General features: G+C 38.5%; 1 pseudogene; it reads left to right on the top strand.

The window, feature by feature from the left end:
• The first annotated feature begins 311 nt into the window (after positions 1–311).
• On the top strand, positions 312–12,509 carry LOC137740593 (probable LRR receptor-like serine/threonine-protein kinase At1g51860; annotated as a pseudogene).
• The last annotated feature ends 2,467 nt before the right edge of the window (positions 12,510–14,976 follow it).

The raw sequence follows: 14,976 nt of genomic DNA, 5'->3' as shown, positions 1-14,976 counted from the left end.
AATATAGGGCTTAGAAGTTCACTAAGTTTTCAGATTTGGTCTCTGTTTTACTTTTCACTAAAAAGCAGGATCAGCTGTTGATAAAAAATCATCAAGCTCGACCTACTAGGGCGACTGTTGTGCGTGAAGCACACTATAGCACTAACCAATGCCCAAAACGCCAACATAAGCATGATAAGGGCGGCCAGAAGCTACCTCGTCAAGGTCAACAAAGCCAAGGCGTATCTCAGGGAGGAAATCAAGCCTAGAAGCGCCATAACATTGCTCCCAAGGCCCCGAACTTTAAGATTAAGGGCAAAGCACCTGAAACCATGGATGCAGACATGTACTACCACTGTGGTTCAAAGGACCATTGGTCCCGTGTTTGTCATGCTCCCCACAAGGTTGTAGCTGAATATCATTCTCGTTGTAAGAAGTTTGAATCAAGCCATTACCCCTATGGAAGATTAGGACATAAACTATTTTTAGTTTAATTTAGAATAATGGGGCCGAATTCCACCTAGTGGCTGAACCCCCATTTTTTTTTTTTTTTTAAGTTTGAATAATTTTTCCTTTATGCTTGGATTATTTGTTTGTGATTTACTTTTGGATATTAAGTTTTTAGAACTTTTATGCATGTGATCAATTCAAATTAATTTTTATTTCTAAGAATGGCTAGTGGGAAAGTTAGTTGTCTGGTAGATAGTGCAACCTCGCACACTGTTTTATGTGAACGCATCTATTTCACTAACTTCATACCTAAGAATGCACCTCTGACAACCTTCTCAGGCCCATCGCAATTAATAAAAGGATACGATAGGTCACGTATAATGTTGTTTAATGGTACAATCTTGACAATTGAAGAGGCACTTTATTCTCTACGTTCTGGAAGAACGTTGTTAAGTTTCAAGGACATTAAAGATAATAATTACCACGCTAAAACTTATGTAGAAAACAAAGTTGAATTTCTATGCATTACTTCTTACGAATATGGCCAGAAACGTATTCTATAGAAGATGGAGCGTATCCCGAGTGGTCTGTATACTACAACCATATGCCCTATAGAGAGCCACTATGTGGCCGGCCCTACCTTTAGGGCCGTACGAAATGGCATGATCGTTTGGCACACCCTGGATAAACAACGATGCGCCGTATTCTCAAATCTTCACACGGGCATCCACCAACCCGAAATTTATGTTCAATTCAAGGAATTGCATGTCAAACTTATTCTATGGGAAAGCTTGTAATTAATCCTTCTTATGACAAGATTCGCTCGAATCTTCCTATTTTTTCTACAAAGGATTTAGGGGGACATTTGTGGACTGATTCACCATCCATGTAGACCATTTAGATATTTTATGGTTTTGGTTGACGCTTCCACACATTGATCATATGTGTGCTTGTTATCCATAAGGAACACTGTATTTTCCAAACTATTGGCTCAGGTTATCAAGTTCACAGCTCACCACCCTGATTATTCGATCAAATTTATTTGAATAGATAATGCTGGAGAATTCACATCTAAAACTTTTGATGACTATTGCATGTCAGTTGGGGTTGAAGTTGAACATTTAATACCCCATGTTTACACCCAAAACGGCCTGGCAGAGGCATTCATTAAACGCTTACAAATGATTAATCGATTGTTGGTCATACATACCAAGCTCTTGATCGCTGCTTGAGGCCATGCAATATTGCACGCAACCAGCGACCTAACCATATAACGTCCTTCAATTGGTTACCAGATATGAACCTGACATATCACATCTACGCGTTTTTGGTTGTGTGGTCTATGTGCCGATTTTGCCGCCCTTTACGTACAAAAATAAGACTTCAACGAAGGATGAAAATCTATGTCGGATATGATTCTCCTTCAATTATTCATTACTTAGAACCTTTAATAGACAATTTGTTTGTCATTCGTTTCACGGATTGTCACTTCTATAAGATAGTCCTTCCGTCGTTAAGGGGAGTGAAGAACGTCAACGTTTCCAAAGAACGACGTGGACGACTCCTACTTTGTCTCCTTTAGATCCCTGCACCACTTAGTTTGAAACTGTAGTGCAGCGTATATTAGATCTTGAGAGCATAGATCAGAGCATGCCATATGCTTTCACGGATCTAGTGCGAGTGACATGATCACATATTCTAGCTGGGAATGTGCCTGCAAAGATGAATGTACCAAATGTATGATGGACTTTCCTCCTAAAGGCTCGAGATGCCATTTTGGCCGATCCATAGACATTAGTGGCTAGCTAATCCTTTACCCCTACACAAAAGCATGGCAGACCACTTGGTTCAAAGGATTTACACCCCGGAAGAGGAAACCCACGGCTCGCCGACTCATTCTATCCAACTCATGAGGAACTTCTAGATTACGGAAATGTCCTTGAAGAGACTAATCCACCTCCCGAGAATCATGAGATTTCGGTCAATTATGCTAGCTTGGATGATGTTTGGTTTAGAAATGAGATGATTATCGACGATGCATTAGCATATGCAATAGCTACTGAGATCATGTTAAGCAATGAAATTGAACCCCGTTCCGTTAATGAATGTCGACATATAATTGATTGGTCAAACTGGAAACAAGAAATCTAAATTAAACTCGATTCGCTTGCAAAATGTAAGGTGTTTGGACTTATGGCTCATACTCCTTCACATGTGAAGCCTGTTGGCTAAATGTGGGTTTTCATTCGGAAGCATAACAAGAATAACAAAATCATGCGTTACAAAGCTCGTCTTGTTGCGCAAGGCTTCTCACAACACCCTTAGATTGACTATGACAAAACTTATTCACCTGTTATGGATGTGATTACTTTTCCCTACCTTATCAGTTTAGTAGTTTCCAAAACACTTAGTATGCAGCTGATGGACGTAGTAACTGCGTCTCTCCATAAGGATCTTGATACGAAAATTTATATAAAAGTTCCCGCAGGACTGACATTGACTGGATCAAATATTTCCAAACCTCGGAACACGCTCTCAATTCGGCTAAGGCGTTCACTCTATGGTTTGAAGCAATCTGGAAGAATGTGGTATAACTGTCTAAGTGAGTATTTGACTAGTTAAGGATATGTGAACAATGAACTATGCCCTTGCATGTTCATTAAGAAGTCACGTTCTGGTTTTGCGATTATTGCATTTTATGTCAACGACATAAACCTCATCGGAACTCTTGAAAAGTTAAACTGATGCGCACTTGAAGTCAAAATTTGAGATGAAAGATCTAAGAAAGACTCGATATTATCTCGGTATCGAGATAGAGCACTGTTTGGATGAAATCTTAGTACATTAATCGAACTATACGTAGAAGGTGTTGTGCTGCTTTAATGAAGATAAAGTGAAGCCTTCGAGTACTCCTATGGTCGTTCGATCACTAGATGCAAAACGTGATCCCTTCCGTCCAAATGAGGATGATGAAGAGATTTTGGAACCTGAAGTTCCTTATCTAAGGGCAATAGGTGCTTTATTGTACTTAGCTCAATGCACTAAACCCGACATCTCCTTTGTTGTTAATCTTTGGTAAGATACAGTAATGCACCAACATGTAGACATTAGATTGGTGTTAAAGACATCTTCCGTTACCTTAAGGGTACTACAGATTTGGGCTTGTTCTATCCCTACGGATCCTCGAATAATGTCGCACCCCTTATCTCGAGTCGATTCTTGCCTTGTTGGTTATGCCGACGCATGATATTTATCTGATCAACATAAGGCGTGTTCTCAAACAGGTTATGTCTTTACTATTGGAGGCATCACAATCTCTTGAAGGTCAACTAAATAGACCTTAGTTGCCACTTCGTCTAACCATGTTGAAATTCTCGCCTTACATGAAGCTACTCAGGAAGGTTTTTGGCTGAAAGCATTTGTGGGCCATATTTAAAGCTCATGCGATCCTTACCCCATCGTTGAGTCCCGACAACAATCTATGAAGACAACGTAGCATGCATCAAATAACTCAAGAAGGATTACATCAAATGAGACAACACCAAGCACATTGCGCTGAAGTTCTTCTTCTCACATCAACAACAAGAGCATTAGAAGATTGAAATCAAGCAAATCCGTTCACAAGACAATCTGGCTGACCTCTTCACCAAATCACTACCGAAGGCGATGTTTCAGAAGCTTGTTCAATGAATAGGTATGCGTTAACTTTCTAAGTTGTAACGTTGTTAGTTCTCTTTGGAATTATGTCAAACTCAGGGGGAGTAGCTTGAAGTATACTTGCTTGATCTTAATGTACTCTTTTTCCCTATGATTATGAGTATTTTTCCCACTGGGTTTTTGCTACCTAACAAGGTTTTGACAAGGCACTCACCTTGGATTGATCATATCCATGATGATGTCCCGTAGACATTTAATTTGACTTTGCATTTCTCATGCATTTTTCCTTAAAGTATGAGTTTATCCCTATTAGGGTTTTACCATAGCCATAGGTTTTTTGTGAGACTTAGTTCCATATACAAGTTCCTACTTTACTTTGAGACTAGCATGTTCCCAGAATCAGTGCCGAAGAGTTGAGGAAACTTTGAGACTAGCATGTTCCCAGAATCAGTGCCGACGAGTTGACTTCCTCAACTCTGCATGATGTCAAATCTACTTGAGTATTTACACACTTAAAAAGAGTGTTATAAACTTTGTATTTGAGTGTGATTTTGTAAATCCTAAATTGGATTTAATACTAATTACTCTTCCCTATTAGGACTTGTATTCCTTGGAGGAGAAGGACTCCTCCCTCCCTTATTACGATAAATAAAGGTACTGCATAAGGGGAATAACACATCCTCTATACAACCCTAGAAACACATCTCTCTCATTGCTGCGCCCCTCTCTCACCATCAAATAAAATAAACCACAACAACATATTATTTTTTTATTATATTGAATATTGGGTAAATTACATTTTACCCCCTTAGGTTTGGGATTAATTTCAATTCCTTACAATATCTTTAAAACATTTCAATTTCATACATTTACTTATCATTTTATGTCAATTTCATACATCTGTTAGAAAATCTGTAAAGTAAACCATTAAGTGATGACATAGCAAATATGGGATCCACATTTGTGCTTATGTGGCTGCCAAATTTGTGCCACGTGGTAATTTTTATTTATATACATTTAAAATATAATAATATTTACCCCATTAAAAAAAATTAAAAAAAAAAAAAAAAAAAAAAAAACCAAACAATGGCAATCTGCCACCAACTCCTCCTCCACATACTCATTGCAACTGGGGCCAACTCCGACTACCAAAACAGCACCCCCGTTGCCTTCCTCACCGGCATCGGCCAAACCCTAAACCTCCAAATCCAGACACTCCATTTCACCCTATCCAAATCCAAGCCCCTTCTCCTCCTCACCTGGCCCAGATCCCACCCCTCTCTCCTCTTTTCTCCTCCTCAACTCCCACCTCGCCTCCATCCACGCCAAGCCTGACAAGTGGACCCACTCTCCCTTCTCCGCCCACCACACCCAAGAGGGCCTCATCTTCGCCTGTGGCGCCCAGGATGACAAGTGAATAGCCATCCAGTACCTTGAGGCCATCTGCAACCTCCAGGCCACCAATTTCACCCCTATCCACACATTCCACCTATCTCTCGTCCTCGACGAGGAGATCGGTGGCCTCGAAGGCGTCACTAAGTTCGCCACCTCCAAGCAATTTCAGGATTTGAATGTGGGGTTTATGTTGGTGGCATATCACCATTGCTGGGCGGAAGGACTAGTTGAGGGAGTGTAAGGGGAAGATGGGTTTCTGGGTTTGTTTGGTATTTTTTTTTTTTAATAGGGAAAATATTATTATATTTTAAATGTATAAAAAATTATTTTTTTTGCCACGTGGCACAAATTTGGCAGCCACGTAAGACAAATGTGGATCCCATATTTGCCACGTCATCACTCAACGGTTTACTTAACAGATTTTCTAATGGATGTATGAAATTGAAATAAAATGATAAGCAAATGTATGAAATTGAAATGTTTTGAAGATGTTGTAAGGAATTGAAATCGACATCAAACCTAAGGAAGTAAAATGTAATTTACCCTTAATATTTTGACCACTTCTATCATCATCTCAAGAAACTCGTCTTATATCATCACAAGTTGATATTTGATTCAAAAACAAAGTCCACTCCGTTCTCGTCTCCCCCACCCTTTGCTTATTAAACAGGCTTCCACATTAACCATACTTATTGCTAATCACAAATAGTACTTAAATCTCTGTGCAATTCTTTTGCGCGATTTCAAAAGTTAAAGTCAATCTCATCACCACAGTTTTGTGTTCTTCTGTCTTTTATTTATTTATATATATATATATATATATATATTTTTTTTTTTTTTTTTTATGTCCTGGTATGCTTCAGCATTGCTGTTAAAATATATATATCAGTTCATAACCTGTGTAAAGAGAACAGTGGATTCAACATGGATAACCAAATTAATTAAGAAATTATATCATATAATGATTGTTTAAGCTTGCTCATAGCCTATCAACGCTATAAGATAATGCAATCACTAAGTATATATGTTCTTTAAGAGATCACCAACAGAGTTGAAACATTCCAATTCATTTCGTTCCAGTGTTTGATTAATTTGTATATGTACTATGATCTGAATCAAACTAACCTTGAAAACTATATTCTGGTTTACATCGAGTTAATTGCCTGGCATTGTAGGTGCATTGTAATGACTATACACGAAACCAATGTCTGAGTTGACCAAAGTTAATCCTGATGATCTGTTTGACTAAACGATTGTCCATATTTAATTCACATGTTTATCAGTACATATATCTAACATACATGAGTATTGTTGTCCAAGGCAAGAAGCTATGATAACGCAGGGGAAAACGAAACATTTCCTGTATTGCTTGCTTGGTTTGATTGCACCGATACTTAGAGTTTATGGCCAGGATCAAACAGGTATAGGAATTTTTGAATTCAAAATTAGTTTCATTTCGATTTTTGGTTCACTATATGTACCTACAGCTAACAAGCATCGACTTTTTCAACCTGTCGCACGATTCATTTGCATAGACTGTGGCTTACCTGCTGGTCAAAGATATACTGAGCAGACAACTGGCTTGTTTTACATTTCAGATGAAGCTTTCGTGGACAACGGTGAAAGTAAGCTCCTATTGTTACAATACAGAAGTCTCTACCAACAAGTCTGGTATCTCAGATACTTTCCTGAAGGAATCAGGAACTGTAACACTATAAACATAACAAGAGGCACCAAATATTTGATCCGAGCAACGTTCATCTATGGGAATTATGATGGCGAAAACATGGCACCAGAGTTTGATCTGCATCTTGGAGCTAACTTTGGGGTACAGTAAAAAACAACACAATAAAGGAGATCATACATGTTCCTTTGCAGAACTATATACACGTTTGTTTGGCAAATAAGGGCTCTAGGATTCCGTTTATATCAGCAATAGAATTAAGGCCTCTGGATAATTCAACTTACCAGACTCAAATGGGATCCTTAGCAGTCTTCTTGCATTATGACGCTGGTACAATAACTAATAAAACATACAGGTTTGCCTTCTCTTTTGTTACTGTAAGAACCCCAGGTCATTTAGACTTATGTGCCTTGCTTAAGTACCATAGTTCTTCCATGTATTTTCGGGGTGGGATTCAGGGTATTTGAAATGTTCTCTTTGATTAAATTCTGACAAAATTTTTGTTTCCAGTTATATAGATGACATTTATGATCGCATATGGGATCCCCATCATTACAGTGAATGGAAACAAGTAACCACTTCGCCGACCATCGACCCTGAAAATCAGAATGTCTACCAAGTGCCATCTATTGTCATGAGCTCTGCTGCAACGCCGAAAAATGCGACTAATTTAGATCTTTGGTGGAATTCCCCTGATGAAAATACCAAATATTATGTCTACCTTCACTTCGCTGAAATTGAAAAACTCCAAACCAACCAGACTAGATTGTTAAGCATTACTTGGAATGGAAAGCCCTTTCAGGAGCCTTTCCCTCTTCTGTACTTAGCCACATCGACAGTATCCACGACAGAGGCTTTAACAGGAGCAGCACTGCACAACTTGTCAATCTCTCAGGACGGAAACTCTACCCTTGCACCCATCCTCAATGCCCTTGAGATTTATACGGTCATTGAGTTCTTGCAGGAAGAAACTAACCAACAAGATGGTATGCAAATATTTCCAAACAGATCGTCTCCCATTACTAATTTACTGCCGCTATATATATGGCCGACTTAGTTGAGGTTTTCTTTAGTGAATCTTTGTATATTAGTTGGCTTCATACAAAACATCAAGAACACATACGGAGTGAAGAGAAATTGGCAAGGAGACCCATGTGCACCCCAAGAGTACTTGTGGGAAGGGTTACGCTGCAGCTATAATGGTTATGAGCCCCCCAGAATCAAATCCTTGAAAGTGTAATGAACTAAAACGAAGCAAAATTTTCAAATATCTGAACAATCTGAAAGTGGACGTAAAAGCATATAGCGAAATAAACACTAGGCCACATGATGAACAATCAAACAACTTCATCAACATGCTCTTAACACCTGTTAATTTTGGCAACAATTAGTAACTCTATTAGAATTTAGGATAAATTTCAGTTTACTACACTCAAATTTCGTGATTTTTAATATTTGGTACATGAAGTTTTTTTTCGTTCTAGAATCATATCTAAAATGTTAATTTTGGAATAGTTTCATAATTCGTTGGTCTGGCGGTTAAGTCTCCTGTTAACTGATAATGTGACGCTATATGTCATTAAAAGCCTGCGTAGAAATTAAAAATTCAAAAAAATAAAAATAAAAAAAATACCCACCCGTCTTCTACCTCCCCCCAGCCCCCTCCCTCCCTTCTTTCATTTGCAACCCGTACCCTCCCTTCTCTCCTCTGCAACCCCCACCCATCCTCCCTCCCTTCTCTCCTCTGCAACCCGCACCACCCTCCCTCATCTCTACCCTCCCTTCGTCTTCCCCACCCAACGCCCCTTCATCCCCTCCACCCCCTCCACGGCTCCACCCCTCCATCCCTCCATCCCTCCAAGAATCCAACCATTTCTGTAAAATAAATCCAAAACCCAGGCAAGAAGAATCCAACCATTTCTGTAAAATAAATCCAAAACCCAAATCTTAAAATCTTTGTCTCAGTCAAAATTTGTACAAATTCGAAATACCACCACCGCAGTCCCCAGTAGCATACAAACAAAATGAATAAAGCAATTATTTTGTTGTTTTTCTGCAGTGGCCATCTCAGAAACAAAGACAGAAAAGTTCAAAGAAAATGGAGCAAAAGCTCCAGATGAACATAAAACAGAGCTAGAGAGAGAAAGTTAGAGAGAGAGACTGGCGATGGGAGTGTTATGCGTGACGGAGCTCACGGAGGGAGTCCGCTGCAGCTGCCCTCGCATCTAATGGCCCAAACCGGACCCGACCCGCTTCGAATCCCCAAGTTCCCCTCCGTCCGGATACAGACCCTCCATCATCGGCCTCAGGCTCCCAGATCTCCAAATCAACGCATCTGGCTGTGCCACCAGCTGGACGCCGTGCCCATTTCCGTGATAGTTCTGCTTTTTCCTTCCACCCCTCCATCCCCTCCACCCAAGCACCCCAAAAAAATGATAAGGAATTATCAAAACTTCGACTTTTGAATCCGAAAAGATCTTCCGTTTTGGGTCCGGATCCTCCAATCCGCTTCCGTCGTTGTCGCTGCGTACTCTCTTCACTCTCCGGCGCTCAAATCCTTGAAGCTGTCTTTGCGGTTGGGCCGGAGCTAATGGACTTTTAGTTGTTGTTATGCGCTTGTCGAGGGGAGTGGATACTCTTTTAGCTTGTTTTACAGTGGCAGTCCGTTTGGCTGTCAAGAAAATGTGATGAAATGGCAGGAAAATGTTGAATCTTGTGGTTTTTGTATTGTTTTCGGCTTGAAGACTAAGTTCTGAGCTCCAGGGATCGGCAAGTGTAAGACGGAAGGGGTAGAGGGGTAGAGGGGTGGAGGCGTGTCGGGTGGGGAAGGGGGTTCTGGTTTTTTTTTTTTTTTTTTTTGGGTAAACATTTTACCCAAGTTTGAGATTGATTTTAATTTCTTACAATATTTTTAAAATATTTCAATTTCATACATTTACTTATTATTTTATTTCAATTTCATACATTTATTAGAAAATCTGTTAAATAAATCGTTAAGTAATGACGGGGTAAATATGAAATCTATATTTATGCTGATTGGCTGCCCAATTTATGTCGCGTTGCAAGAAAATATTTTTTTTATTATTTAAAATATTATAATATTTATCCTATTAAAAATAAAAAATAACCCAATCAAACCCAGAAACCATTTCCCCTCCCCCCGACCCACTCCCTCTCCTCCATATCACCCCACCCTACCTCCCCCGCAAACAAACCTGAAACCCATCTTCCCCAACCCCTTCCCCCCAACCCAAACTCCCTCATCCCACCCCATCCTTATCTCCTCATCTCCTCCCCCTTAAATACCCAAAATTTTATTAGCCCCAATTTTAGCCCCAACCTTACCTAGTGTTGCAGGCGACGAGGCCGCGGGTCTCGAGGGAACCAGAAGAGGAGGAAGAGACACAGCAGAGCTTAGTACAATAACCATGGTTGTAGTTTTCGATCCGAAACGCCTCAATAAAGTTGGATTCAACGCATGGCGGAGCTCAATAGAATAACCATCTAGGGTATGCTCAAAACCTCATCTTGGATTCAACGCAGATTTCACAAATGACAGCGGGTATGCTCAAAACCATAGCGGGTTCTCCATATTAACTTTATTTCTTCTTCTCATTGGCTATCACTGAGAGAGATTGGGAGGCTTTTGGATACTCTGTTTGTGAAGAGGTGTTGTAGACGGGAGGAGAGAATGAGATGTTGCAAACAGAGGAGAGAAGCCTGGTATTGGATTTTTTGGGGTTTGGGTTTCTAGGTTCTGTCGACGGAGGAGGAGGAGAACAGAGGGCGTGAACTGGGGAGGTTTTAGGGATTTGAGTGGGGTGGGGGGTTGCGGGGAGGGATTTCTGGGAGGTTTTTCTTCTTTTTTTATTTTTATTTTTTTAATAAGATAAATTATTATAATATTTTAAATGCATAAAATTTTTTTTTTTTTAGCCATGTGCTAGTCACATCAACACAAATGTAACAGCTACGTCAGCTCTTAACGGATCAATAGATGAAAAATGTAACGGTTGTATTATGTTAAAATAAAATAGTACTTGAGGTATGAAAGTGAAATTTTTTGAAGATGTTATATAGGTTGTAATAGACCTCAAACCTGATATGATAAAGTGTAATTTACCCTCTCCTTTTTTTTTTTTTTTTTTTTTTTTTTTTTTTTTTGAATTTTTAATTTCTGCGTAGACCCTTAATGACACGTGGCGTCCAGTCATTGTTCACATAGGTGCCACGTCATCAGTTAACGGAAGACTTAATAGCCAGACTAACAGATGTATGAGACCGTCTTAAAATTAACACTTTAGGTATGACTCTGGGACGAAAAAAACTTCATGTATCAAATATTGAAAACCACGAAACTTGAGGGTAGTAAACTGAGATTTACCTGAGAATTTAAATAGAATAACACATAAATAATGGCTGATTCATTATATACAAATGCAGATAACAGGTCAAATATATTGAGTTGGGCAGACAGACTTCGGATTGCAATTGACGCTGCACGCGGTCAGCAAGTAGAAATTTTCGTAGCCCCTCTATAGCATATCTACATTTTTTTTATCGTGTAACAAGCGTCAAGAAAATTTGCAATGTAGGATTGGAGTATCTGCACTACGGCTGCAAACCTCCTATAATCCACAGAGATGTAAAATCTACAAATATATTGTTGAATGAAAACCTTCAAGCCAAACTAGCGGATATTTTGGCCTATCCAGAAATTTTCCTGCTGAGGATGGGACTCGTGTGTGGACACGCGTTGCAGGAACTCCTGGGTACCTTGACCTCGAGTAAGTCTTTTTGCCTTTTTACTTTACCCTTCATCTTTCGTCTGCTATACAAAGGAACCAGAAGGATGAAGAAAGATGTTACAAATTGATGTTTTAGGAAATATTATTAGAAGTATGATTTGAATTTCATGGTTTGGTTTTTCAGGTACTACCAATCAAACATGTTAAATGAGAAAAGTGATGTTTATAACTTCGGGGTTGTGCTGTTGGAGATTATAACAAGTCGACCTATCATATCGCAGACGCATGAAAAAGTTCACATTACGAAATGGGTTAGCTTCATGGTTGGCAAAGGAGATATCAAAAGTATCGTTGATTCAAGGCTGAAGGGAAACTTTGATAGCAATTCTGTCTAGAAAGCTGTTGAAAAAGCTTTGGATTATGTATCTTCTCGTTCTATCACAAGGCCAACCATGCGTGAGGTAGTGATAGAGCTGAAGGAGTGCTTGGCAGCGGAGTTGGCTCGGAAAAAGAACAATCGCCATACTGATTCAGAAGATTCCATGGAAATGATGTCATTAAAATTCACCACCAAAATGAGTCCCTTACCTACGTAGTGGTACTTCTCTGTCATATTATATAGGGTGTGGAAAATCTTGTCTCAATTTCAACTCTCTGGTTGCTGTTTACAATAAGTACAAAGTAAATGGCGCACGCCATAATCGATTGATGGACCAGCTGTTCTACCTTGATCCAATTAATTTGCTTGATTAGTCCTCTACGTTATTTTTGTTTCTAAAAATAGTTTGTTCTACCAATTTACTGCAACTAAATTGTTAGATCTATGATTAGCAATTTATGTTTAGATACATTGAGAATGACCAAAGATGAAGTGAATTATTTTAAGATTATTGAATTAGGGTTTTTATTTTATTTTCTGAGTTATTTCTTAAAGTGATAAGATATGATATTGTTAATTTTTTTTGTTATTCCTCTTCATTTGTGATTGAGAAGTGTTAGGTTTGATTCTCGTCAAAAGCGAATTTGAATCATATTATTGCTAACCTATTGTCAGGCTTAGTCCACTTCCCCACCTAGTGTAGATAATTTTGTTTGTTCAAAAAAAAAAAAAAATGTAGGTTTATCAACAAAAATATTCGCCAAAATATAGGAAACCAACTGAAGCAGCTCAGAGATGCTGAAGAGGACGAGGGGAACAGCTCCTTGTTATAGCAACAGAGATATGCCTTGCTTCACGCCTTGCTGTTGTTTTCTTCAATAATTAGTCAGACTTGTTTAATTCTTAACCCTCAAAGCCCACATAATCTGGGAACGGCCAGCAAGAGCAGCTCGTGAGCCCTCGAACATTCAAAAATTGGGGTCTTGAAATAACTCAAATACCGTTTGAAATTTTAATAATAATATTATTATATAAAAATTTTAATTGAATGGAAATTAGAAGTGGAACCTTTTGGTAGAAAGATGTGTCTACTCAAATGAAGAGTTGCAACTTTTGACTCTTCATGAATAGTCGCATGTTTTTCAAATAGGTATCTCACATTTTATAAATAGGGAAGCTCCCCTATAATCATAATAGTAATTTTTTATTGTTTTACATAATCATACATAGTGTACTAAATATTAGAGAGTCTCATTGAGTCCATGCGCCGATTAACTATGAGCACCATAGTGGAGCGTAAACTTGTCTTAAGGATAAAGTGTCCAACACTTGCCTTGACCGTATTTTCTAGGTTTTTCTAATCCATTATATCATGTTCATTTAACATTGGTTACTCATGTGCATGCATTATTGTGACTTATAATTGCATGGATTATTTCTTGATTTTTTATGTGATTTATTATAGCAATTAGACCCTAATTTTTCCAACAATCTTAAGACAAGTTTATGGTTTGATTGCTGTGTTTGTTTGAGAACAGTATTCTATCGTGTACGTTTCTGCGTGGATTTTCCTTTTCATGGTAGAATGTTTTGGTTTCTAGTTTCGCATAAAGCAGTACATATGTTAACTGTTTGCAAATGCATTGCAAGTTAAATTTGATTCAAAAGATGCTAACTCGTAACCTTCTTCATTATTTTGTTCGTTTGTTTTATGCCTTGTGTAGATGGGATGGTTATAGTTAATTGAACCAATTAACCGTTACATGTTTATTGGTTTACTTTTATACGTGTTTTAAGTTTGGACTGATAATTTATTTTAGTGCAATGCCTGTTGAAAAACACTCTAATTGGAACATATGTCCTGCATATATGTTGAGACATGCATATGATGCGTGTGCGGTAAAATTTTTGTGTGAAGTGTTGATTGTATATTATAAAATCTGGGAAATTATTCACATGGGTTCTATATTGGTGATTTGCATATATATCTTTATAACTGATGAAATGACTCACATATTTATAGAAGACTTGTGTTGTGTGTATGCACTTTTAAATTCAAGTTTTTGTGGATTTGTTAACTAACTCATGCATTAGGATTTGGGCCCTGGCTGATAGTAAGCGATATACATGGTGTTCACACCTTTCTGTGAATGCACAGTCTCGTGTTCCTTATTGGCAAGCTAACAGCTGCAACGATTTGAAAGATATGGAACTGAAGAGATCCTTGGTCCTACCTGAAGTCAATCTCTATTTCGAATGGAAAATGACAAAGATTCCAAGATTGGATCTAGAGGACCAAAGGACACGACTGAGGTTTTTAAATTTGGTAGAAAGACGTGATCACTTTGCATGGATCATTTGGTCCTTTGCAAGCTGCAACTATTCGGTTACAAAGATGGTGTCGTTTGGGAAGAGCTCTGTTGTTTCAGAGTTCTGTGAACATCCAATAGAGCAAGTAGGGCAATTAAATAATGCAATGATGCATTCCTTACGAACAACCATTTTGTTTTCGAAATGAAAATTAAGTCGTTTTGTTATGCATGTGTGTTACTCTAGATCATAATGCCATCATTTGGCTTTGTTATTTGAGTAGATGCACATATCTCTAGGTGAAAAGTCATGTGAAGTTCTTTGCAGAAACTGCAAAGACTTGTACAAATGTTTGAAGCGGTGCTTCATGCATA

This window comes from Pyrus communis, chromosome 7 (genome assembly GCF_963583255.1).
Source record: "Pyrus communis chromosome 7, drPyrComm1.1, whole genome shotgun sequence".
NCBI lineage: Eukaryota > Viridiplantae > Streptophyta > Magnoliopsida > Rosales > Rosaceae > Pyrus > Pyrus communis.
The sequence above is the reverse complement of the archived record's forward strand: the minus strand, read 5'-3'. Positions and strand labels throughout refer to the sequence as shown.